This window comes from Corapipo altera, unplaced genomic scaffold, assembly GCF_003945725.1.
Source record: "Corapipo altera isolate COAL_440 unplaced genomic scaffold, ASM394572v1 0, whole genome shotgun sequence".
NCBI classification, from domain to species: Eukaryota; Metazoa; Chordata; class Aves; order Passeriformes; family Pipridae; genus Corapipo; species Corapipo altera.
In genome coordinates this window covers 76,027,135-76,052,121 of record NW_020884872.1, presented here as the reverse complement: position 1 = coordinate 76,052,121, position 24,987 = coordinate 76,027,135, and the positions used below count along the sequence as shown (strand labels likewise).

Genomic DNA, 24,987 nt, shown 5'->3' with positions numbered 1-24,987 from the left:
GGGGATTGTGAGCAGCACTGGGACCCATGCAGGGAGTGAGCAGCAAAATCACTCTTGGTTGGAGTAACCAGCTCAGAAAGGTATGCCAGCAAATAGAGGTCACATCTCAACAGCATGGACTCAGGTATATGAAATGGACGTTCAATTTTGACATTTTGGTCATAGAAACAGTTAATTTAAGTGAACATGCTCAAAATGTTTGAGCATGAAATGTTCGAAGAAAGTAGAGGAAAGAGGTAACAAATGAGATCTTCTGGCTGGGGTGGTTGTGCCTGTTGTGAGGACAGAAATTACCACACAGCACCTCTAGATAAAATGCTGGGAGGACTCCAGAACAGGACTGTGGTACAGACAATGTTGAAGGGGTGCATCAGGTCAATTGTGTTCTACCAGAGTCAGTGCTGGAATACTGTGCTTGTAGCCTATAAAAGTCACTATTCTCTCTCACTATTTACCTCACAAAGTGAAAAAGAGCAATAAAAAGCAACTATCAATTTTTCTGTCTCTGAAGATTGTCTCTGGTGGAGCAATTCTAGGGCTTTGCCTAGATGTCTAAAGATGATCTGACTGAAATTAAGGTTGAAGTAGTTTTCTAGCAACAGGATAAATAGAGAGTATAAATAAAAAAATCTCATTTGTGTGCACAAAAAGGAATGTTACATATTTTCACTTTCTTCACTGTAGAACTTGTACTTTTAAAGACTTAATTTTTAAAAATTATTTTAAAATTTATTATTTTTATATTTTTTTTATTTTTACATTTTCCAAGTAAGTTATATTTCATTCATATATTCACCTAAACTTAATTGGTGGGGAAAGGTAAACTTTTCATGAAAATAATGGAAAGCTTTTCACTAAGCAATAGGATTTCTGTTGTTTTTAACAGATTTGAAATTAAGCTTATTATACTTTAATTCATATAACAATAAAAATATTTGTTTGTTCAACTTTGACATAATATTGAGTGTCTCAAGGTTGATTGATTTTTTTTTTCCTTTTTTGAGACCATCCTGCAGTCAAGTATTATTTTCCTGAAAGTCAGTTTCTTTAAATTTCACCATGCTTTCTATCACATCTAGGAACATTTCAGTGTATTCTCCTAAGCAACTTTGTCAAACAAAGTTTCTGACAATTTTTCGTTTGAGTATATTTATTTAGGCTTTAGTTTCTCAACAGCAAATTGTGATAGTTTTCACCCTAGGCCTTCCTGGAGACCAGCTTGTAACCAGGAAGGAACTAACTTGTGACCCAGGAAGCATTCCATGCTATCCCTTTACATAACCTGAGGTATAAATAAGCCAACCAGCAAGACCTTAGCTCTTTTCTCTTCCGGCGAGGTTTGAGAACAGTAGATCCGTACGTGGTCTTGCTTATCTGAAGTTGAGGCCTGTATCGACTGCTGTTGTCTGCCACACGTGAGGGGAGAGTGCTGGGCTGCGTCCAGCCATCCTACTTCTCTCAAGGGAAGTGGTGAGATTTTGCCAGTTCTTTATTTTGCTGGTTAACGGGTTTTTAGGTTGCATATATACCTGTTTTGTTTCTGTCCCTTTTCGTCCTGTTTTGTCCTTTTTCCCTTCTCCCTTCCCCTCTTCCCTTTTAAGAAGCTATTTAAGGTTTCTGGGGTTATAGGTATATAGTATTCTCACTGTATATATCTGTTTTATATGTAAAATATATTTTTGCTTTAACTTTGGCTGTTTGATTTTTTTTTTTCTCCCCTCTCCGGGAAGCAAGGCTCTGTTGTCGAGTTTTGGAGACTTGGTGGGAAGCCAGCTCCAAACTTGCACACAAATTTATCTTATTCTCCTTCAGTCTTAGATTTTTTCTACACAGATATATTGAAATTATTTTTCTCGATCCAATCTATCAACTCTTAACTCCTATTTTTTATACCTACCCAGTTCTTTCTCTTTGTCCAGTTTTGAGCAGGTGAGATGCAGGATAGGCAGAAGACTTTGGGGTCAATTTTCTCACTCTCTGCTCTCTCCGAGTGTTAACAGAACTAACTCTCATATGCCTACCATGAGCAAATGAACATCTCCTTAGCTATGCTCTCACTTGCACTGTAATAGGAACAGTTTCATAATGTATGAATGATTCAATATTAACTGGTCTAGAAGCTGATTGTAGTCTCAGTTCTCATGGCACAACTTTTGACAGAACAGTTGCTATTAGACCCCACATTCACAGAGACTGTGTTGCTGTGGTTTTGGGTACCCTCATTGCCAAGGAATTTGGACTGGATGATCTTTAAAGGTCCCTTCCAACTCAAACCGTTTTATGATTCAGTGATAATGTTGATTCATCTGAAATATCTACTGTTCTGGGCAGAAGAGTCACATAAAATCGTGTTACTCAGTTATTTTCTGCTACTCCAGATCTGAACAATGAAGCTGCCTCCAAATAGTTCTAGTATTCCTAAGGGCAGGCCAATGATTTTAGCTTTAGTGCTGAGGTTTTTTTAAAAAGACTAAGGCTTTAAGTATTCTCACAACCAGAAATGATTTTGAATGTGCTCATGAAGGAAAGGAACACAAGGCCCCAGATACTTCTTAGGACAATATTTGAGACCATAATGTGTATCTGCTAAACTACCTATCTTCAGTATCAGATCTCAACAGCAGAAACAGGAAATCTAAATATCTCACTAACAGAAAAAGGACTGCATGCAAAGGCAGATGGTGCATCTTTACACTCAGACAGTGCTCCCAGTGAAGTCATTCCAACACGTGCTCAGATATGGAACATTAAAACACCATTGGCAGATCCAGATGTATTTTATCTTGGCCTTGAAGGTTCTTTTCCTTTACATCCCTAAGCAACTACAATGTTTTGAGAGCTCCAAAACTGAGCAAATAGAGAGATTAACCAAGGTTTTTTTACTTCTCTGCCTTCCCAGATATGCCAGGCTGGGTATATGCCCATGTGTGAGAGGCTACCAGCACCCACGTATTCATGAGGGTCTGAGGAGAGTGGCACAGGCATTGGTTGGTGCTCTCTGCTGTGAGACAATCTGCACAACAGTGAAAATACTGAGTTGTGGCTTCTCAAACACCACCTCATATGCCCTGTTCCTGTGCAGAGAAGGTAGCCATTTCTTTAAGAGAGGAAGTTAAGAACACCCTTATGAACTTCATTGAATATCTCACAAGCCATGAATGACCTGCAATTTTTCTACGGAAATCATTAACTTTTTCAACACACCTGTCTGAGAAAGAACAATTTAGAAATAAACTGATCTTTTATTTCTATGTTTTGAAATTATGAATTTGACTAAAAAGGGTTTGAAATCTTTTTGGCACTCAAACATCAGCAAATTTTATAGAAAAAAACCCCAATTTTTGTAAACCTTCCCAGTCAATGGCTCATGATAAAATTCACATTGCTTTTTAATCTTATTTATTTTTATACTATCCTCTTTTCAGTTATCTTTAGGCTTACTTTTGCTCTTTTTTATTAAGTCCATTTTCATAACAAATGTTATTTCATCTTTATAGGCAAGGTTTTATGATATCCTGACTCTTACTGGTGTGTAAATAGTATGGTTATGTCACTGTTGAATTAATTATTTTTACTTCATATTGCAGTAATGAATGAAAATTTGGAGCACAAACAAGAGGGAATCAATGTGGGGAAAGAATGCCACCAGAAAAATGTTTAGTCACCATGAGACCCTGGAGTATTTTCCATGAAGTGTGATTATACAAATGCAAGGCAATGAAATGGGGGTTGTTTGTACCGAAAAAAGATATTACCAGAATCATGATAAAGATGGGATCACTTCCTGAGGCACTCCGCAATGGGAAGAAAAAGTGACAAGACACGCTAAAAATGTGAAATGTTATGTGAAATGGAGTTATTCTCTCATAGACCATTACTCAAGAAACATTAAAACTGTTTCCTTGTACAGACCTTTCATTGTTTAGGTAACAAAGTGCAGGAGTATTCTAATAGCAAAAGCCTGATATATTCATTAATAGTGATTAGGGAGAGGTGGTACTCTTAGGGTCCCGTAATCTGGGGTGAAAATGTCATCAGTTACAGTGTAAAGCAGCCTTGAAAGAACTTTGATATTTGGCCTAATGATCATGGCTGATAAAAATTCTGGTTTGTGAAAGTCATTGCTGAATGTAAGCGTGAATGTACTGTTGAGAAATGTTATAACACAGTCTTAGCAACCGTCTTGTTTTAAGATGTACAATCAGAAAGACATTTTTCTTTTATGTGAATTTCAGGTCATTTAAGTACCTCAAAAAACCTCATTCCTAAACTGTGAAATGTATTTAATCCATTGTCTTGTATAGTTTCATCTTTATCTGAGTTTCAAACTCTGCAAAGCTCCAAAATTCCTGGTAGTAAAGAGTTTTCTTAGTGAGTGACAAGAGTCAAAACTTCCATTTTTTTTTTTAAATCATCACCATGTTAGTTAAACAAACAAATGTTTTCTCAGCATTTTCTGAAGATGAACTCCTACAACATCTTTCTTCATTGGGCCATGTACTTTCACAGATTTCCACCAAAATCAGAGGGGTTCAGTTAGTGCAGTGATCTGAGCTAGTATCATACACTGCAGATTCAACACCTTGCTCAGGCAATGTTACCGCTGATCTTGTTCTTGCTACCACAGTTTTTCAAAGCAAGCAATGAATGAAATTGTTCAACAGAGGCTAAAGATGAAAAAAAAGAAGGTCTAATTAGACACGTTTTCACAGGATAATGTGAACATTGCAAGTTTATTTGGGAAATGTCATAATATAGGATTATTAAAAAATAAGACCTCTAGTTTAGGAAGTCCCAAAGCTTCAGATTGCTCAAATCTGGATGCCAACACTAGCTTTGCTTTTGCTATTTCTGTTCTGTGAGCTGTTGTTGGAGCAGGAGACTTGCTTAGATGCATCTTTGGTTTGAGCCAATACAAATGTCCTAATGTATTTACATCTTCTTCTTCCTAGAATGGGCATGGTAGAGATACAGAGCACTAGTCAAAAAATAAAAATAAAGTTCTGTTTTTCAAGACTTTGTCATCCAAGACAAGGGACAGATGGAAAGAGGCAGGTGGAATTCCTGACCAAAATTCCCATTACTTTCCATTCCCAGTGTTCTGTTACTCAAAATAATAAAAAACTCCAAATAAATTCCTTTTCCTCTGTATCAACACTGTGTATTTCTGAAGGCCTGAAGGAAGACCCTCTCAAAGCCTTGCATGCTTTGGTGCATATTCTGTATTATGTGGGCTCACAAAAACTTGGTGTGACAGCTGCCAGTGTGGGAACCAGGGACAAAGCTGTGTCTCTAATAAAGAGTGTGACTTAATGCACTAATAAAGAATCTTGAGAAAATTAAAAATTAAGAAATCCAAAGCAACAGAAGAGGAAACAGGTGATATAACAATCAAAACCAAAAAAAGGAAAGGTGAGAAGAAAGGGTTAATGTGTCAAAGTCTTCATTGGTCTAAGGGATTGTTCCTGCCCTTACCCTCTTTCTTTCCCAGAGTGGCTTGTGATGAGACTTACATGTCCCCTCCAATGAGCTCTCTGTGTGTCACATGGAGATTAGATTACCCCTTCACTCAGCAACCTCATCCAGGCAGCTGCCATGGCCCACTACCCATAAAAAAAGCCCTATTTTCACTCTTGCTAGTGATGTTTCCCACGCTGGAGAGTAGCAGAGAAAGTGAGCAGTAAAAAACTACTTGGAGTGTCTCTTTGCAGACAGTGGGCTGTGTACAATGGTACATGGGCAAGAGAGACTCCTCTGTTACCTTCCTGAGCTCAGGAAAGCTAAAAGATGTGTGGGAGAGCAATTCAGAAATATCCTCACCTTCAGTAATCAAGGATCCCACTCCCACAGCCACAGAGGAAACTCTGCAGGGAGTTGCTGTACTTGCCATCTGCATGCTCCACATGCAGCTTTCAAACCTCTGCCACCTCCTCCTCAAGTCCACAGTAGGTTTGCTAGACTTAACTCTGTGTACAAAGTGTACTTCTTTTTCTGGTTCCTCTTCCAAATATCTTCATTAGTGGGATAAGAATCATCTCATTCTAACTTGCTCTTTGCAAAATTGAAATGCTATTTTAGCTGTATTTTATTCATACTGAAATAAAGTTTTATGTTTTTTCAAAAGGAAAAATACATCAGCTCTAGCCACCTACTGAGCTGCCGTATTTCGTGCCTAGAGGATTCATCAAACACCTGGTGATTTTTCAGAAAGACAAGGAAACCTACTTGTATTTTCATCAATTTTGAGTGAAAAAAATCCCAACCATAAACAGTTGAAAATCTGAGTCCCAAGAAAGAAAAAAAAACTCAAACTATGAGAGAGTTTTAAAAATCCATGTTTCTTTAAGATGCTGGTTTTAGACTCCTAAAGAAATTTTTAAGACAAATTCCAAACATTTCTCCTCACTCTAAAGGCAAGACATTGCAAACTATTACATTGCCTTAGTAAATTCACAGATGCTTTTGTTTGTGTTGTTAATGTTACTACTTAACAGGATTCAGGTGAACTTCCAGGAAGCAGGTTTACACCTACTTCACTTATCAAGAGGAAAGAAACTGAATAAACCCCATCCTGCTTTACCTCATTCCTTCAGGTTTACAGCCAGGATATTATGCAGCTTTGTAGTCTCCAAGCTGTAGTGAAATTCAGAGCTAAAGCCCACCAGCTATATGCAAGGAGACTTTTGGGAGTATCTTCAGCTCCTGTGGGAGCTGTTCTATCCCATTAAGCAGGATGCTTCAGCAAGGCTTCCATTCTCACCCCAAAGCTGTCCAAGTCTTCATACTTCAGTACCTGTTACAGGGGGGTTTTGTACATGTAAAGATGTGTAATATCTACAGGCATATTGTTAGTTCATTTTTACTTCAGTATTTCCTACAAGTTAAGCTTCACATTATTACTCAGTAAACTGATGCCTGATCAATTTACTACTGGGGGGTAGGCTAGGTAATTTGTGAGAAAAATGGAGTTGCTCCTTTTTTAAATGACTTCAAGTAATTAATGCCCACTGGAGTATCCACTGCATCTCTAGGTAGTGGTTCTGGTGGTAAGTAATCCTCCTTGTTAAAGGTGTATATCTCATTTCTCCTCTAAATGCATTTGCTACAGTACCTAGCTATTTGAATGCGTTATGTTTATATGGACAAGACTAAAACCCTCACAACTCTTTGTCCCCTTTTGCCCATTAAGATATTAGGAGATAGGCTGTAGTCACTGTTTCTTTTCCTTGCTTGATAACTAACGTTCTTCAGTTGCTCTCTAATGCAGCTCAATGTCAAAAAGTCAAGGCAGCAGAAATGACTCTGAGTTGCCAAGAGTCATTTTCCCCTCAGGCCAAGGAAGGGAACAGGTCCATCATGTGTTGTCTAATGGCTGTGCAGGTCTGTTCATTACACCAGGAAGGTCAGTACTACAGTGCTGCCTTCGGTTCTGGAGTCTCCTATCTGGAAAGGATGGGATGGATCACAAAGTGATTAAGTGCTTGGGATTCTAAAGATATACCTGCAGTATTACATTTTCACATATTATGATCTTAAATTATAGGAAGGGTAAGAAATTATTTTATTGTGGTATAGTAGGAAAAGTATTAAGGAAAAAGTTAATTGATAGTGGTGTTAACTTTTTTCCTTTTCCCCAATGTGCAACGAAATAACAAGAACCGGCATCTTAGAGCTGAAGTCATACACATTCAACCTTGAAATCAGATGTAATTTCCTAGTAATGAAGTTAATTTCCAGTTGGAGAGATTACATAGAGAAGAGATACATTTTCCATTACATTGGAGTCTTTCAAATGAGATTAGATGTCTTGAAAAGAACACAGAATTCTTTCATTTGGCTTCCGGGAAAAATATACATGCATAGATTATATATAAAGGAAACTAGATAAGGTATTTAGAACAACAGTTTCTGATCTCAGAGTTGATAAGTACAAATAAATCATTCCATTCCACTTACAATTTTTTTAAGAGGATGGCAGAAACACATCAAAGGCTGTGACACTGGAAGCAACATCCAAAAGGTTGCCAAGCAGTGTGGAAGAAGTGCTTGCACCTATTAAGCTTTCTTTAATTTATTCCTAGTTCAGATTTCAGTGATGTTGAAAATAGCTGTAACAAAAATTGGTTTTGACTTCAGTGCTTGTGGTACCATATTAGACTGAACTACTTTTTAAAGACAAATACTGTAATCCTTTACAATTTGTTTTCCTTGCTATAACTTCAGATGATACACTTAAATTACTTTAATTGCTCAGCTGTGAATTCACACACTTTATTATGTTAAATTTTTCATTTCAAATTTATGACTGTTTTAGAAAAATTACTGCAGTCTTGATGCCTGTCTTTTACCTGACATTACTGGTACATATTCTCAATTTTGTAAGGCTTTTTTTGTCTGGATTGGTTTATTTTTCTCAATTACATCTTATTGTGTGCATTCAGTAAGAGCAGGCTGTGAAAATTTTTGTACCAGATCTGGTTTTACTTTCAAATAAATTAGTTATAGAATGAACTGTGCAGTAGTGCAGTCCTCTGTACTTAGAACTGATCTATGAAAGCAGTGAAGTCAAATTTAATTGCTGTTTATGAAGAAAACTGATCTGTTTTGCTCTTTCAGGGGTCTGAATTCCAGGGCCTTATTAGTAGTCAGTTTGTTTGCCCATGTGCCACAGAACTGTAATATCTCTTTTACAAGTCCGTTTTCCTCCTCAGCTAGTGTCAGAGACATGGAAGTCTTCAGTGCTTCTTGCTTCTCGGTGATCCCTAAATAGCAATGCACTGTATAAGAAAAAACAATTTTGTGTCTCAGTTACCTAAATTTCATTGCAAGCTGTCTGAAAGGTTTTTAATTTCCTCCCTTCCTTCTCCTTGCTGAAAAGCATACTGTGGCAATATGCTGTGACCGTTCTACAAGTTAAAGTTTCCTGCCACTCCGTTTCTTTTGCCCCTTGAAAATCAGCCATACCGTCTTTGGCAGAATCATCTGTCTACAAAGTAAAACATTTACTGCGAGCCCTCAATTTTCAAAATACTGTGCAGCCTTTTATCCACATCATATCCATTAAAATCAATTCCTGACTCAAAAAGCATGCTCTTATTGTTAGGAAACCTTTCTCATTGAGTGATTGTTCTGGATACACCAGCTTGCTATGCTGAATCTGCTATTTGATGTATCAAAATCACCTGTAAATGATAATGCACTCACTGAATATGTTATTTTCCTCTCTACTTTCTGTCAATACAAAGTGTCTCTTATTTAGCTTCCTCTATGCCTTTTAAGACTCCTGCTAGTATGATATTATTTTATTTCTTACATGTTATAAATACCTATATTATATAATATATGAATTATATAATATTCTACATATTTATTAAAAATATATGATGGTAGAAATCACACACATGCACTCAGATATATAGATATAGATGATATAGATATATAGATATAGATATAGATATATCACATAAAAAAGCAGAAGGCTAACTCTACTTTCCTGTGACCGCTTAAGGGCTGTGAGCGCTCAGTGCAGTAGGAGATGCTTGGAGAAACCTTAGTGTTTAGTGCCTTCTGTGTCAGCACTGAAATTTAACCACCTAAATACCAGATCCTGCACCTATGACAGAGTAACACCTGGTACAAGTACAAAATGGGAGAGGAGTGGCTGGAGAGCAGCCCTACAGAGAGAGATCTGGGGGTGCTGGTCAGCAGCAGCTCAGTGAGCCCTGGAAGGCAGGAGGGCAAACACCATTCCTGGGCTGCATCAAACATAGTATCAGCAGCCAGGCAAAGGAGGGGATTGTCCCACTGTATTCAGCATTAGTGCAGCCTCATGTCAAGTACCATGTGCAGTATAAGCAAATTAAAGGTTATAATGAAGGCCAAGAGCATTGAGTCTTATTTTCTGACATAGCATAACCTATGACAGAAAACTGCCATTTAGATAGCATACCTATACTAGAAACTGACATTCTGAGTGCAGTTATAATATTTAAGTGAAATTCACACTTATTCCCAGATGTATCTGCAACCAAGATATACAAATACCCTGATTTTTCTTTTTATTGACAAAAACAGAAAAAAAAATAATTATTTATTCTGAAAAGAAGTAGTTGAAATTAAAGGCAAGGACAAAGAACTATTTCTTAGCTTTGGTAAAGGTATCAAATGGTAGGCTTTTTCTGCGAGGAAAAATGTCCTTTATAAAAGTATTAAAGGGTCTTAAGACACTGACAGCAGAAGCATCACTGATGTTCAGACAGACATCTCAGCAGAAATAGTTGCAAGAGACTGATTTACTGTAACAAGAAAGACAACCTTCTGTCTTGAAGCTGTATTATCAAGGTCAGCCTTTTATTAATGTTCAAAAATTCAAGCACCTTGATGAAGTCCCCCCTTCCTTCCAAATCATGACACTATTTAAAAGATATTCTATGACATAAGACCAGCTGCCTTAGGGTATATTAGCTATATGTCCCCCTCCCCTGCCCCATGATGTTTTGTGCATGGTTTGCCACAATTTCCCCCCATCCCTTCATCTGTGTTTCTTATTGTTCTTTCAAAGGCAGCACGGAGGAGACTGAAAATGATTTAAACTTCATCCCTCTCCTCCTCCTCCCCACACATCTTCCTTTCTATACACTGGTGTGTAGTTGAAGGTTACAGCCATTGTTTGCAAGATAGGAATTTACAGACTGACTGTAAGAAAACCCCCCCTTCACCTGCATCCACACTGATACTCATTGGCCACAACCTGAAACTAAGAAAACATTAGAAGTGCAAATACTGAAAGGAATGTCTGCTTTTTGTGTTTTACCAGGCGTAGATTCAAAGCAAAATGAATGTACACTTCTGAGAGAACAATTGCTGAAATCAACAGTGAGAACCGAGAATCTGATTGACTTCAGTGAACCCTCAGTAATGCCCTTTCTGCTTAAAGATCTGCTATAAAAATAAGATCTCCTCAGATGCATAAAAATAAGGTACTTGCATTGTATTGACTTAAAGTTGCCTCAGAAATATTTCCTTTTGAATCTCAGTTCTGATTATAATTACACTATACTTTCACACTGCATTTATTTCTGGTATAGCAGCATTGCCATGACAACCCCAAATTATGTCAATATATATACATGTTTGAGCTAATTCTTTATGAAAGAATTAAAAAGAGAAAAAATGAATCAAGAGCAGGGCTGAGAACACTACCTGTGTCACAAACACTGTAGGAAATCTGTGCAAATTCTAGAGCATTTTTCACTAGAGTTGCAATAAAAGACACAACATTTTATTTCTTTGTATTTTTTTTTTAATTCCATCTTTCTTGTTTCATTTAGCTACAATCCTAGAAGAGAGCTTGGCTGAAGTCAGCTGTATTACAACAGGTCTGGATTTCACTCATGGGGAACATAGCTTTTCCTTTACACTGAACAATCAAATTTGCCAAGCTTGTCTCTGGCAGCCAGACTTGACCAAGTGCAGTTGCTGCAGTACAGAAAGAAACAGTCCGAACTCAGCATTTATGGCTGTGCAGAGATCCAGAGACTGTCACAAGGAGATGAGGAGGAGCCCCCTTTCACCATTTTGTTCATCTCCCTCCCCTCAGCCAGCAAGTGGCTAATTCTGTCCCCAGAGTTGTCCACAATTCTCCACTGTAAACATCAAGAATGATAGACCATCCCTATCTCTTTGTGCTGACTATATGAAATTTTATGGACCATCAATGCTCTTAAGAGCACTCTGGAAATGGAATAGTATCATCATTCAACTCCTTGCAGGACCAGTTGTGAGAACAGTTTTGAGCAAAACTGGATGAAGCAGTAGTTTTAGTCTTAGTTTAGGTTTCTGGGGGCTATGCAGCAGTCTTGCAGACATTCATGACTCTTCACAGAATAGAGGAAAAAATATAGATGATGATAACGATTAATAATAATAAACTAATAATAATTATATAGTCAAAATATTAAACAGGTTGCTTTTATTTCTCTGTGAAAATTAAAATGTTGACCTTTCCTTTAGTCTGATTTTGTAAAAGCCAACTTTATTTGATTCAATAAAGTGACTAAACAGTAAGTAGAGGATGGTAACTGTACACTAAAGTGGGAGGAAAAATCAAATGTCAGATAAGAATTACCTGAGCAAAAGAATGTAAGACCATCTTTTAAGTCATGGAAGGAGTCAAAGTAAGGTTGCCAAGGAAACCTTAACTTTGCTTTTCCTACGTTGTTTTTTTTTTTTTTTTTAATTATGAACTTAGCCTCCTCATTGTGCCAAAATTAATGGGAATTTTGAGTCCTATCAATTAGTCTGTGGGTTTTGTCTTTCTTCTTTGTCTCTGTTCATTTGTCATATGATATATTAGAATCTGAACATACCTTTCTGAACATCATTTATGCTATGTACAGGGAAAATGATAAGGTTAAAGAAAAAAGACCTCTCAACAGTCATTTAAGGAAAGAGAGGCCCATAAAAAATGGAAGCACGGTGGCCTGTCTGTATGGCTTTGAATAACACCCTTCCCGAGATAAAACCGTATTGATTGGACTGATTCTAGATAACTGGCTTTGCAGCACCATCTGCATTCTGTGACAATCTATGATTCTAATTATTTGGAATTGTTATTCAGTCTGATAAATTGTATGAAGGATTTTGTTTTCCATCAAGTCATTCTTCATTCAGCACTGATAGCATCATAATTAAGTAGCAGTTGCTGGCTCTGAATGTGGATAATTCATAGGAATTATTTCTAATAAACAAACAACATAGAATGTATCAAAAACCATCCTTAAAACATAATCTCTTGCTCTGTGTACTGGATCTATTCCCTCTGATACAACCTAATCAGACAAAAAGCAGGGGAGGTATTTGCACATTTCGGCTTTCCTGTTCTGTGAGCTTTGTTAGGAAGTGTTAAACGTATTAAGCTGAGATGCCTGCTCTTTATTAACAAAGAAATTACATGCTGTAGGAACACATGGAATGAAGATAACCAGGACACTGGGAAACACAAATGTGTTGGGATCATACACTAACAGTACTTATTAAGTAATCAATTTATCATGAACTGCATCATACACTGAAAGTCAGTGTTCACTTTGTGATTGAAGTATTTACAATAGTAAGAAGTATTTGCAGTAGTAAGATTATTCAATGCCAGCTACACGGGGGACCATTAATTCCATTCAGTTTCAAAGGGCACAACACACTAAATAACTGGGAAGTCCAGAACTGGCCAGTTGCCATCATTAAGGTTGTAGACTCAAGGAGTTTAAAATTATTAAAGACCTTCTACATGCATTGTATCATAATAATTTCACACAGCTTTCAAGGGCCATTTAAAGATCCTTCATTATGAGGTAAATATTGGTGTTTTGTACGAACCTCAACAGACAGGCACTATGAGATGATGGAAAAGAATCCTTCTTTTTCTATGAACTGTGGAATTGGATGGTAAATTTTTTCTGGAAGTTGTTTGTTTAAATAAAAGTGCAATTTAAGAGCAATATGTGGAAAATTGTCTTTTATGAACTTTATAGAGATAGTGGATTTAGTGAATTTTTCAATCTTGAATACTTTCTGGTTTCAAAATTCTATCACTCACTAAGGAAGCACATAAGGGTAGGCTGTTTCTGTCCTTGATTCGATCTACAAGGCAGTTCAGGCCATGAGTTGTATCCATATTTGTCATATTTACATTTATTCAGTTAATTCCACTGGAGAAAATGTTGACTGTATTTAGCCCTTCTATTTAAATTCAATCGAACTGAATAATACTGGATATTATGTGGCTATATGGGTTCATACTGTCAGGCTATTAAATATAATGCATTGGATTATTAAACAGCTACAGCAAAGTAGCTTACCATTGCAAATTGTGTGCAATTTTCTTCCTACAGTTTATTAAAGGAGAACAACTCCTTTCTTTATGTAAGTGTGTCTTATTTTTCTGGTATTTTTGGACCTGGTGCTTATCTTCTCCCCTCCTCTGTTCTTAAAAAGATTAAAAAAGGGGGGGAGCTAGAGAAAAGAAGAGAAAATATTTAGCTTCTTTCTTCTTTGTGTCTTTTCCTCCATGCAGGTAGTTTGGGACTTTAAACTACAAACTGTCATTGACTAACCTTCATCTCATTAAGCAGATTCTCAAAGGATTGCTTTGTTTTGCAGAACACATTCCATTTTCCACCTTCATTAGCGAACTGCTAAATATTTTACTTTGTCACAAGACTAGAATGTATAAACAGATGCATCTTCCTTTCTTTCTGACTCTGTCTCTTCAAAACATATTCTGGTAATCCTCAAAGAAAACCTAGATGGATTTCATCCATTTATTACTGACAGTTGGCAGAGAGGTAAGAAAAAAAGAAATTTTTTTAAAGGAAGAGGTTGTATGGGTATAAATATTGCATTTAGGGGGAAAAAAGCAAACCACAGTGGCAGTTCACCATGGCTATAGTAGTGTTGGAGGTCTGCAAGTGTTTCTCTGAAGCATCGTGCAGAAGGTTCCTCTTCCCACCCTGTGGGCTGTTGAACATACTACCTTGCAATGCTCCACCTTTCCTTGCAATACGTAACACATCCTGACAATTTTCAGTATTGCAGGCAAACAGATTTACTAGACTTACTTTACATACGAAACGAGATAATGAATTAAAACTCCAAACCATTTTTCATTTTGAAGTTAAGGGGAGTATTTTCATTTATTTCAGCGGAATATAGATCAGGCTTTTTCTTTCAAACTAAAAAAGCTTTCTTCTCATTGAAAGACAAAATTTACCATATACAATGTGATTAATGCCAAAGTCTGTGTCTGCTGGAGGGGTTTCAGTATCTGTCAGAGCATAGTGTTTGATTGAAAGGTAGGTGGGCCTGGTGGGCCTGGGTCGATGGTCTATTTCGCCTCCCATTTACAGGCAGGACCCACTACCCACTCCTAGTCAGGTGGCTCTGGGAAAAGTGCAGCATGTAAACACAGAATGGTTGAGTAAAATAAAATAACAAGAAAAATGTCTTGTTTACATTGTGCCATAGGCCTCCAAATTTTGAGACTTGAGAGACAGCTAAAGAAATGTGGAAAATAAGGACAGTGCTTATGCATTTTTAATACTTTTTTAATACCCTGTCTTCCTCCCAGCCATATGTCCTTCAAATGCACGTCACTCACATTGTGTGTCCAACTGCACATTGCCCTGCATTTTCAATTATTGTCCATCACCATCCATAAGTGGCATTCCTGACACTTAGAACTGAGAGAAACAAGGTTCACTCTTTATCCCTCTCTTCATGCTTAACTAGCAGGTTTCTTAAGTTTCTTCTGGACATCTGAGAAACAGAGGTAGTTTCTGCACTTGCAACCTGGGCAGCTTGACCTGACAAAGGGGCATAGGATATTATTACTCCGTAAGGGCTGGAAGGCATTACTGTGGGTCCCAAGCACAAACACAGTTAAACCACAGAAGATGAGGAGAATGAGCCATGTGAAGTAAATGTTTCCTTTTATTCCTTTATTAAGGAAGCTCTTGGGAAATTCTTTTTGATTGCTTGAGGCTGCCACTTGATTCAAGAAAGCCCACTGAGCCTTTTATTATCGGGTTCATTTTAACCAGCATTTTGCTTCAACAGTACTCCAAATGCTTTATTATCTATTTTTATTAAGCATTACAATGAGAAGGTAAAACTGATTACGCCTCTCCCATGCACTGCAGATTGGCTTGGGCTCATGCATTGTAATGAGCTCATTCTGCCGGCCTCCCACAGTGGCCGCAGCTTTGCCAGTGAGTGGAGCAGGGGTTATAAACTTTTTGTTTTATTTTAGGTTGATTTGTGTTGTTACTGAAAGCTGGAGCGACGATTGTTATAAAAAGGAGAGAGGAACTCAGGAGATTAATACGCAAGTAGAAGTAAAGTTTAGTAAGCCTTAGATTACCATCCTAACAACATTCTTAGCAGGGGATTGGAAACATTACTACTTGAGAATTTAAAAACGGTGGGGTAAACTCTTCACTGATAGTCTTAGCACCTGTGGCCTCCAGGATAAAACATGCTTTTACTACAGGGAGAACCTGCTCCACAGTCACATCATGTCCCCTTATTCTACCGTTTTCAAAGCAGTGAAAGAAAAAAAACCAAAAAGCTTTTAATGAATGTGTTCGATAGTTGGAATAGTTTTCTGAACAGTTTTGACAAGTTTTATCTTCAAACTGTGTATCATTTTTTGCTCCTCGTTGTTCATCTGCAAATCTTCAAACTAAGAGATTTAAGGATTTCCTAGCTGTAACCCAGTCATATTCAGCAGGGAGTTGGCCTTCCCAGGCTGCAGAAAAAAGGATCACAGTTCTGCCTGCAAAGGCATTACCCATGTGTCTGTGCACTACAGACTCTAATGTAGTTCGGAGGAGGGGAAATTTGTTAAAATCTTCATGAACAGGAAAATATCTTATGTGAATGCAGAAAGAATGCACACAACTATGACACAGGCTGCACTGCTTGCTGTACTAGCAGTGGATGTCAAACTTTCTTCATCCCTCTTTTTGTAGAAATAAAAATGCTGTTTTCATGACTACAAGATTGTAATTTTTCAAAGCAGTCACAAGAGAGTTTTTACTTTGGTTTCTGCATTTTCTGTAGCTGATAATACAGTGCATTTTTTCAGCTAAACTCTCATATATGCTTTGTAATGTTAGAAAAACATCTTTACAAAACCCTTTTGATCAGAATAGAGTTAATGAAGTGATATCTTGCCACCATAGTGCTCATTGTTCTTCAGTGCACTGTGGATGGATCAAATTTTTGTAATAAATCATATTATCAGTTTACCAGGTTCATGCTTCTTTTACATATATTTTTTGAAACTTTGCCTCTTAAAAGATTTAAGGGCAAAACTATTTTGGAAGTCTGAGGTAGATACACAGCTTTTAGACCACACATTTTTTTCATCAGTGTCTTAATAGATATGGCATGCCTGATAGGCCTTCATGTTAAACCTGTGCCTTTGTATCAATCAGAGTCTATTTGCTTCCCTTCTGTCCTTTGCTTTAGCTCATACCATTATTTTCATCTACTGAGTGATATCAATGTTTCAGTGCTGTATACTCAGATCAGTATTTGTCATCTCCAATTGGGTATATCTTCTTTCCATAGAATAAAATTACTCCCATTTGATCATGGCATCTCATTTAGTTTTGGATATTCAATTTATCACATGCCATTTGCTTTTAATCACATTTTGTGCTCCAGTCTAATACATTCTGAGTTTGTTTGGCTGCTCCTTGAGAGCTAATTTTGAACACATTTTGTTTCAAAACATTGTATGCTATACAATGTCTTTAATGTCTTTAAAAAATTCAATATAAAACAATGTATTTTAAAAACCAGGCTCTTAACTTCCCTTCAGCTATGCCTCCTCCAACCTGGTCTCAGTGAATATACCTACTGAAATTGAATATGCAATATGAGGTAAAAGGCCAGACAAATGTCTCATATTCTGATACCAGGTATTTTCCTATTGTATTTTAGTAAGGAACAGTAGGAGTCTGTGTGTCTGACTGAATGGCTCTCATCTGTATTGGGGAGGGATAATGCTATTGGGAACATAATGAGACCTGGTCAATAGTAGGGGAACAATTACCGCTCCTGTTGGCTTCTGCTCACACCATTGTGACACTGTCTTCTTACCTGTGAGCAGTACAGGAAAGAAAAAACAAAGTTTCTGGGTGCAATGCATAGTTTGTTGCTGTTAACACATTAACACATAAGCTAAACTACTCTTCTCATTGTTTCTTCTATAATGAGGGTTGGGATTCAACTGCCCACAGGCGACCTTTGGTTAATCTGGAGTTATTTTGGTCTTTCCTATCACAGAAATTAGTAATAGAGTTGCAGTTGCCCAAATACCTGGGGCCATCCCGTGAAGTCACTCAGCACTCTCTGCTTCATCAGATACCCCTAACAGGACAGTCCTTGCTGCCATAGGAACCATGCTTTAGAAGGAACTCAACGTATGGTAGCTTACACTTTTATTCAAATAAGTCTAGCACTGGAAAGCTCCAAATCGGTTCAACTTGCTGATGCATACTAAAGTGCTTTTCCTAAAAACTTTGGACATCTGCTGTTCTTGGTGGAAGGACCTAGACTAGGATATATGCTGCACAGAATGCATTTTTTTCCAAAGTTAGGTTTATAGAGAAAAAATGTTGTATGAAAGATAAAATTCTATAATAATTTCGGGCAAAAAGCTGCAACAAAAAATTTTCTGAATTATGAAGTGTCACCTGAGACGTAACAGAGCTGCAGAACTGAGAAGAGGAAAAATGAGTATGAATAACAGGAAAATATGATCTATCAAACTATGGAAAATGTTAGTCCTGGTACTTCCATTAGGGAAATCAGATTTGACAAATAATCATTAGAACTATACTGTATAGATCAATCTTTCTCTGGCCTTGGGGGATGTGGTAAACCCCAGACCATGGGTACTGCTAGGGCTCTGTAGGCAAGCTCTCTTTTCAATTCTCTTTTATTGCTTTCCTGTATTTCTAAACTAATATAATGGATGTGGAGAGAGCTGAATACTGATGGGGTTTGGTATTTCTGGTACTTCTTTCAACCTTTTGCATTTTGTCGACATTTTATATTGAGGTGGGAAACAGCAATATTATTTTATGTTAGCATGGTGCTTTCTAAACTGAAGCATATTGCGAGCTCTTCATAGGCATGCACCAAAATTCCCTCCCTCTGAGGGAGATGCAGCAGCCTCTAGCACTGATGTGGGAAGCCACACACAGAGCTTCTACTCTGATATGCTGAAGAGCAACAGGAGGTAGAAAAAAGCTTGCTGCAGCCTGCAACAGTAGGATAGTTCAAAGGTATTGTTACAGTCTTGTAACAATACTGGCTGGGTTCCATCACCTCAAAGTTTAAAGGGACATTTATGTATGAATGTCTTCAGTCCTTAACATACACCCTTTACTGCAGTACATGATAATCCATTTCTTTATTCTGTATCTCAGCTGTCTACATGGACAGCTTATATATAATTTAGGAGGGTTTTTTTAAAACTCAATTTATTGAAAGACCATTTGAGTCAATACGTCATAACAAGAACCTTGCAGTAAGCTCTGATCTTTCCTCTACAATATCAGTGGTGTTAAAGGGGAAGGGAAGCATCTGGATGAAAAATAGCCTTTCCCACAGAGCTCAAAAACAATCATGATAAACACCACATAGGTATTGGATTTTGTAAATATTTGTTGACACGGCAACATTTACATAGGGTAAGATTTCAGTGAAAGGGCCCCATTAGGGCCTTATCGAGCTGTGGAGTAGGGTGGGTAGTCATGCTGAAGGAAAGAGGCAGTCTGAAAAGCCAAAGGAAACATGAGGGTCTTTCAGTATGGCAAAGATCAGGTAGGATGGATGCCCCCTCTAGTGGATTTAGCATTTTACTATAGAGGAGAGGAAATCTGTCTTATAAAGGCACTACGCAGAGATAACAGGAATGCTTTGTGCATTATGAAGGGAAAAAAGTGTGAGAGAAAGAAGCAGTTCTAGGAGACAGCTGAGTAACAGAGAAATGGAAAACATATTGTAGATGAATTGTTTTCTCTTTGGTTACAAAAGAATAAAAAATAACCCCCCAAGCCTTTGACTATGTCTCTTCTGTAACTCAGCTGTTGTCCTGAAATGTTTGTCAGCACATGAATGAAATAATTTGGAAACAACTGGGAAATATTTGGTCTCTTGCGAGATTAGAAAGATTGCCAGAAGCCCTGAATGTCACTTCTTTGTTGTGTTATTGAGAGAGCTGTTAATAAGTCACCTTTCCAGCAGTTTCCCCTCCTCTCATGCTGAAAGGATAACTGCATGAAATATCCTACTGCTGCCTCTGTAGAAATCCCATATTAGCCAGATTCTCTCTGGGTAATCTTACATCCAAAGGAACCACCCTGCATCTACTCCCTCTTATGTGTTTGCTAAGGTGCTGGAGGACATAGGGATATTATTACATGCAGGCAAAGGCTAAACCAGGCACTGGACAGGTCAGTCTGTGGAAACCTAGCAGTCATAAACTTTTCCTACAGCTTTCCCAAAAGACAAGGAAGCAGCAGGCAACAGCTGAGAACAAAATACCTCAGACTTTAACTCATCCCCAAGTACTTGCCTTATCCTCTAGCTTCATCCTTGTCAGTCTCCATTTGGATCTTACCTTTCTTTCCCCAGCTCTTTCTGGCTTTCAGTCCCATCATTCTAATTATCACAGAACCTCTGTCCAACCAGTTACACCTTCTAGTAACAGTTTTCTGATGCCTTTATCCATCCACCTTTAATATCCTCTTATCAACTCTTAAGTTTCTAAACCAAAATTCAGTTACCAGGTTGTCTGTTCTCGTGAGTATGTCCTACTTCTTCCTCCATTTCCCCAATGCCCATTTTTTACTTACGCAATCTCCATTTTGGTCTTCCCCACACCACAAACCCATTTTTCTTACCTAGCACCACTTCTCCTGTGGATATTGATAAGCTCTCTGCTGCATTTATGCAAAATTTCTGAAGAGTTTAGCAACCAGCTCTAGGTAGCATCAACTGAGTAGATACCTATTGTAGGTTTTGAAAACTCCAAAGTGTGGCCAAATGTGAGTTGATATTGGCTGCACAAAGTGAATCACTTAGCTGAATAAGGCATGCCGAGTTTGAAGCACAGAGTGAGAAACAATTTCAAAGCAAAGCTTACCTGAGTTGTTTTAGCAGAGCCTGGAACTATATTACTTCCACCCCTAGCCTCCAAAGTGTACTTCTGAAGAGTTCAGGTAAACTTCAATACCAGACAGAAACTTCCTCCAAAATTTCAGTTCCAGTAGCTGCAGAGCTGCAGAAATCTTATTTTCTCAAAGCTCAGTAAGGCCCCTATCTTATGGTTCTAGATCAGTGATTTTGCCTCTTCTCACTCCTTTTCTGCTTCCCCAGTCACATGTGAACTTGCCAGCTCCCAGCAACTACAATAATCAAAGACCATTTCCCATGGGTATTAAACCAAAACTCACATTCTAAGTTTTAATGGATGTTATTTTTGAAAACTTCCAAACTGTGAGTTAGGTTAGAACATTTCTTTGGCTTTGAAGGACTCCACAATGATCATCCACTGCCAAGGCTGAGCTCTGTTGGCCACCGGTCTCCCTGTTCATAGCAGAAAGGATCGGAAGTTGAAGACTGGTGTTCTCAGAAGCTGCCAAGAAGGAAGGGTCTGTAAGGTATTGTGCAGAAATGCCAAGGGCAGCAGATCTGCAGTTATTATCTTAACAACAGGCTCTGTTATCCAATTATCCTTCAGCTCAAAGGGGAATTAATTTCTCCAATTTTTAAGGTTTCTTTCACAGGCAGAACAAAACATGAATTATATCTGTCTGGACTCGCACACAATGAGCCACATTGCCCCAGATTAATGACAAAATACCATTAGGTTGCCAATTAGAAGAAAATATTTTTGTGTGGTTACTGTGGCCCTCTTCAGACAATCCTGTCAGATGCCAGTATCTAACTCCACAATAACCAGGAGTCCCAAAGAGCAGATTCAAGACAGATATCCCTCACCAGACCACCTCCTCTCAGTCAGATTCTAAGGAGACTGAAACCTGGGTTAGTTGCTGTTCCCAGTCCGGCTTGACTCAGGTTCAGACACAGGGCTCTGCTGGCACTCCTCTCCTGACTGCCTCCACGAGTGCCCTGCTAACCTGGATCTTCCTTTGGCCTTTTTGTCAAACTGATGCTTAATGCAGGGTCCAACAAGGCAGACGTGAGTGCATCCAGCTCTAACTCTTTTCCAGTCATCTTCTATGTGAATTACAGACCAGTGTTCTGCATCCCCTTCTGCACTTCAGGGAATTGAATCCCTGGTAAAGCAGAGAAGGGTGAGAAAAGGGATTTTGTTCATGGAATGAAGCTTCTGTAGAAGGACTAGAGTGAGCAGGTTTTGAGGAAAAGAAAAGGAAATGTCCCCTAGAGCCTACCTAACAGCAAAATCTTCCTTTTCTAAAAATAAGTTTGCTCTCTCCTGAGGGATGCTTTTTCTACACTAGATATTCAGTCATGTTTCTGTGCTAACAATGACTTCCAAACACACTTTCTGAGGCATCAGAATAACCTCTTTTTATGGCTGTAGAAGCTAAAAGCAGCTTACAGATGCTGGGGATGGACAGAGAAGAACAAGTCCCAGGGAAGATACTCAAAGAGAAACCTGTCGCAAACTCATGGGTATGGTTGTCACTGTGTCTTACCATTTTCAGGTGGAAAAAATTTCCTCCCTAGACAATGAAAGGTCCAGAAACAGAAGTGGTCATACTGCTGATCCTCTGCTACATGTAGCTGTAGATACCATTTACAGTTTTTATGTCAAATTAATCTGCAGTGGCACATAAGAATTTCAGATACTGGCAGGGAAAGTCTGTAAACAACTTGTCTAATTACTCACAGCAGAAATGCTGCTTTCTGTAGGTGCAACCATCGCCTCATTAAGGGATCTTTGGAGGAACTTTTTTATATCTGGAAATTTTTCTCACTAGCAACTCAGTTCAGAGTCAAAGGAATGTTTCTTTGACTTTCCACAAAAGATCAGGATGTGTTTGTTGTCTCTCTCCAGTGCAGTATAAGTAATTTTATCTCTATTTATTCCCTATTATTCTCTGTTGCGTGGGGGAGGTAGAGAGGTGCACCAATTTCTTTAGAGTTCTTGAAGTACTTCCCAAAACTCCATGAAAAAAACTGAACAGGAGTGTCAGCCTATTATTACTCTGTATACTGAAACATCAGTCAGTCTATCAATGTATGAAGACATATATATATTTATAAGATATGTATAAACTACCTTCTAATTTCTTCTCCCAAATCCATTGTTTTTACTCTCTCTACTTAATGATAATGAGTTTCTATTCAGGACAGCTGGAGCAGGAAGCTTAGAAAATTCTAGTTGCATTTTGAAAACAAAGTATGTGTGGAAAAAAACCCAAACCAAACGAACCAAAATGCCAGGTCCTCCCAAAAACCAAACATCTTAAGCTTAAGTATGTTTTATAAATTGTCTTTCTTTTTTTTCATTCTCAGAAAAAATTCTTTAAGTATAAAACTGAGTTGATGTCTTCTGCTGCCTTTCTAGTTATCTACCCAGCCATGGGGTTACTCCAGCGTTGCTCTAACCAGATGAAAATATTCTCTGCAGCCACCTGCTTGTGCTTTATCAAGTGTACTATGTCTAAGGAAGGACCACAGCACCTAGAGTTAGGAAATGCAGGACATAGTTACGTCCTTCTTCCCTGTAGTCAGTTTTCTTATCCTTATCCAGGGGAAAAAGTCCAGTCTCGTGATTTTTTTAATTCGACCTCAGTCATTTTAAATAGTTCGATCTCTCTTGACTGAATCATGGCTTATTGCCACTACCAAACAGTGTGCTGAGTAAGGATCACCAAAAGCCAGTAGAGTCTTTTTCCTACGGTACATAAATGAACCCCAAATGGGTTTCTCATAACTCCTGCAAGCTGCCAGAGTAGCAGTACAAGAGGAAGACCTTCACACAGCCCTATACACTTGCTTTGTGCAGCAAAGCCACATCAACTCTACGCCATGGTAGACTCAGGTGAAATTTTTTCCATGTCCACGAAGGGTATCCTTTATGGGTGACGTGTTGAGAACCCCCAGCTCCATTAGGCTTCAGTACTCAGTACAACCTGCCTTTAAGACGGGTTGAGTTTCAGTATCATGAGTGGGGATGGCACTGTGTGTAATTTTCCGTTGTTAATAATACCTCCTTTTACATATGCTTATGCTCTGGAACAAACACCACAGAGCACAGCTATGCTTTTTACATTTTCAATAAAGAATTCAGATAATATCAATTTTCTTCCCATCACATAAGTTTCTCCAAGTTTTTAATAAGGAACTTAGATAAAACCCTTCCCTGCCAAAAATCCCACTTTGTCTAAATCAGCAGCTGAAATATTGTGATCATAAAGTAACTTCTACAGCTTCATATGGTGATGCATCCCTCACCACCACATCCCATACCTCCCCCCTCCTGACCACACTCAGGAATGCTCATTAGGCCTCAGCTTTGATTAATTAATGGCACCTGGGCAGTTACCTCCCTTTGAACTTATTAGAAACTGTGCTCTCAGAAATTCTGTGGTCTAATGCCCTCATTTTCTAATAAGTAGCCTTGAGACTTTCTTTTTCTGTCTGAAGAACAGATTGAGTGAGATAATTTTGTTACTGAACTTTTTGAGGAAAATTCCGGTTCCAGACTGTGGCCGGGATGGAAATTTACTGATAACTAAACGCCAGCATCTTAAGACCCTACAAACAGTTATGCTATGTGAAGCTCTTTGAGCTCTTCTGGGGTGTCATACTGGGAGTGAGACAACTCTTGGAGCTCAGCAAATCTCCAGTTTGCTGTATTAGGAGGACTGTTGCTGAAAGCTGATGATGAAGCCTGGGCCAAAACCTCCACTTCTTAAAGCTCACCCCTTTGCCCATTGAAAAGATGCAAAGGCTTCTGTATTATAAGTATTTCACTGAACTTGAGGGAAAATTTTCATAGGTATACCTTTGCACATACTTCTTTATGTCTGTGTACATGCATATTATGAATGTTGCCTTTTTAGATTCATAATAAATTTTATAATTAAATATTAAAACTTAAGTTGAACTTATGGTTAAGTTAGACTTCTGGATAAATTACTGTTATACTTATGGAAAATTCTATTGAATAATTTTTTAAGTGTTAGTCAATTGATTAAGTAGTGTTATTGTGGTGTTGACTAGATATTGTTATGACTAAGTGTTGCTAATTCCTTTAGACCTAAACCATTGATCCAGTCTGATACTGAGTTTAGCAAGGAGATCTGTTCTGAACCTTGTGACTCAATGGGAGGGTCTCCCTTACTCTTTTCTCTCCTTACCCTTTTTAGTGCCTGGTATTCTCATAAAGCATGCAAACTAAAATCAGATTAAAAG

General features: G+C 38.1%; 1 long non-coding RNA gene across 1 annotated transcript; it reads left to right on the top strand.

Annotated features, from left to right (window-relative positions):
- The first annotated feature begins 3,495 nt into the window (after positions 1-3,495).
- On the top strand, positions 3,496-12,904 carry LOC113956922. The gene is made up of 3 exons (XR_003531078.1): positions 3,496-3,528; positions 7,268-7,469; positions 11,331-12,904. It is a non-coding gene; the product is annotated as an uncharacterized LOC113956922 (long non-coding RNA).
- The last annotated feature ends 12,083 nt before the right edge of the window (positions 12,905-24,987 follow it).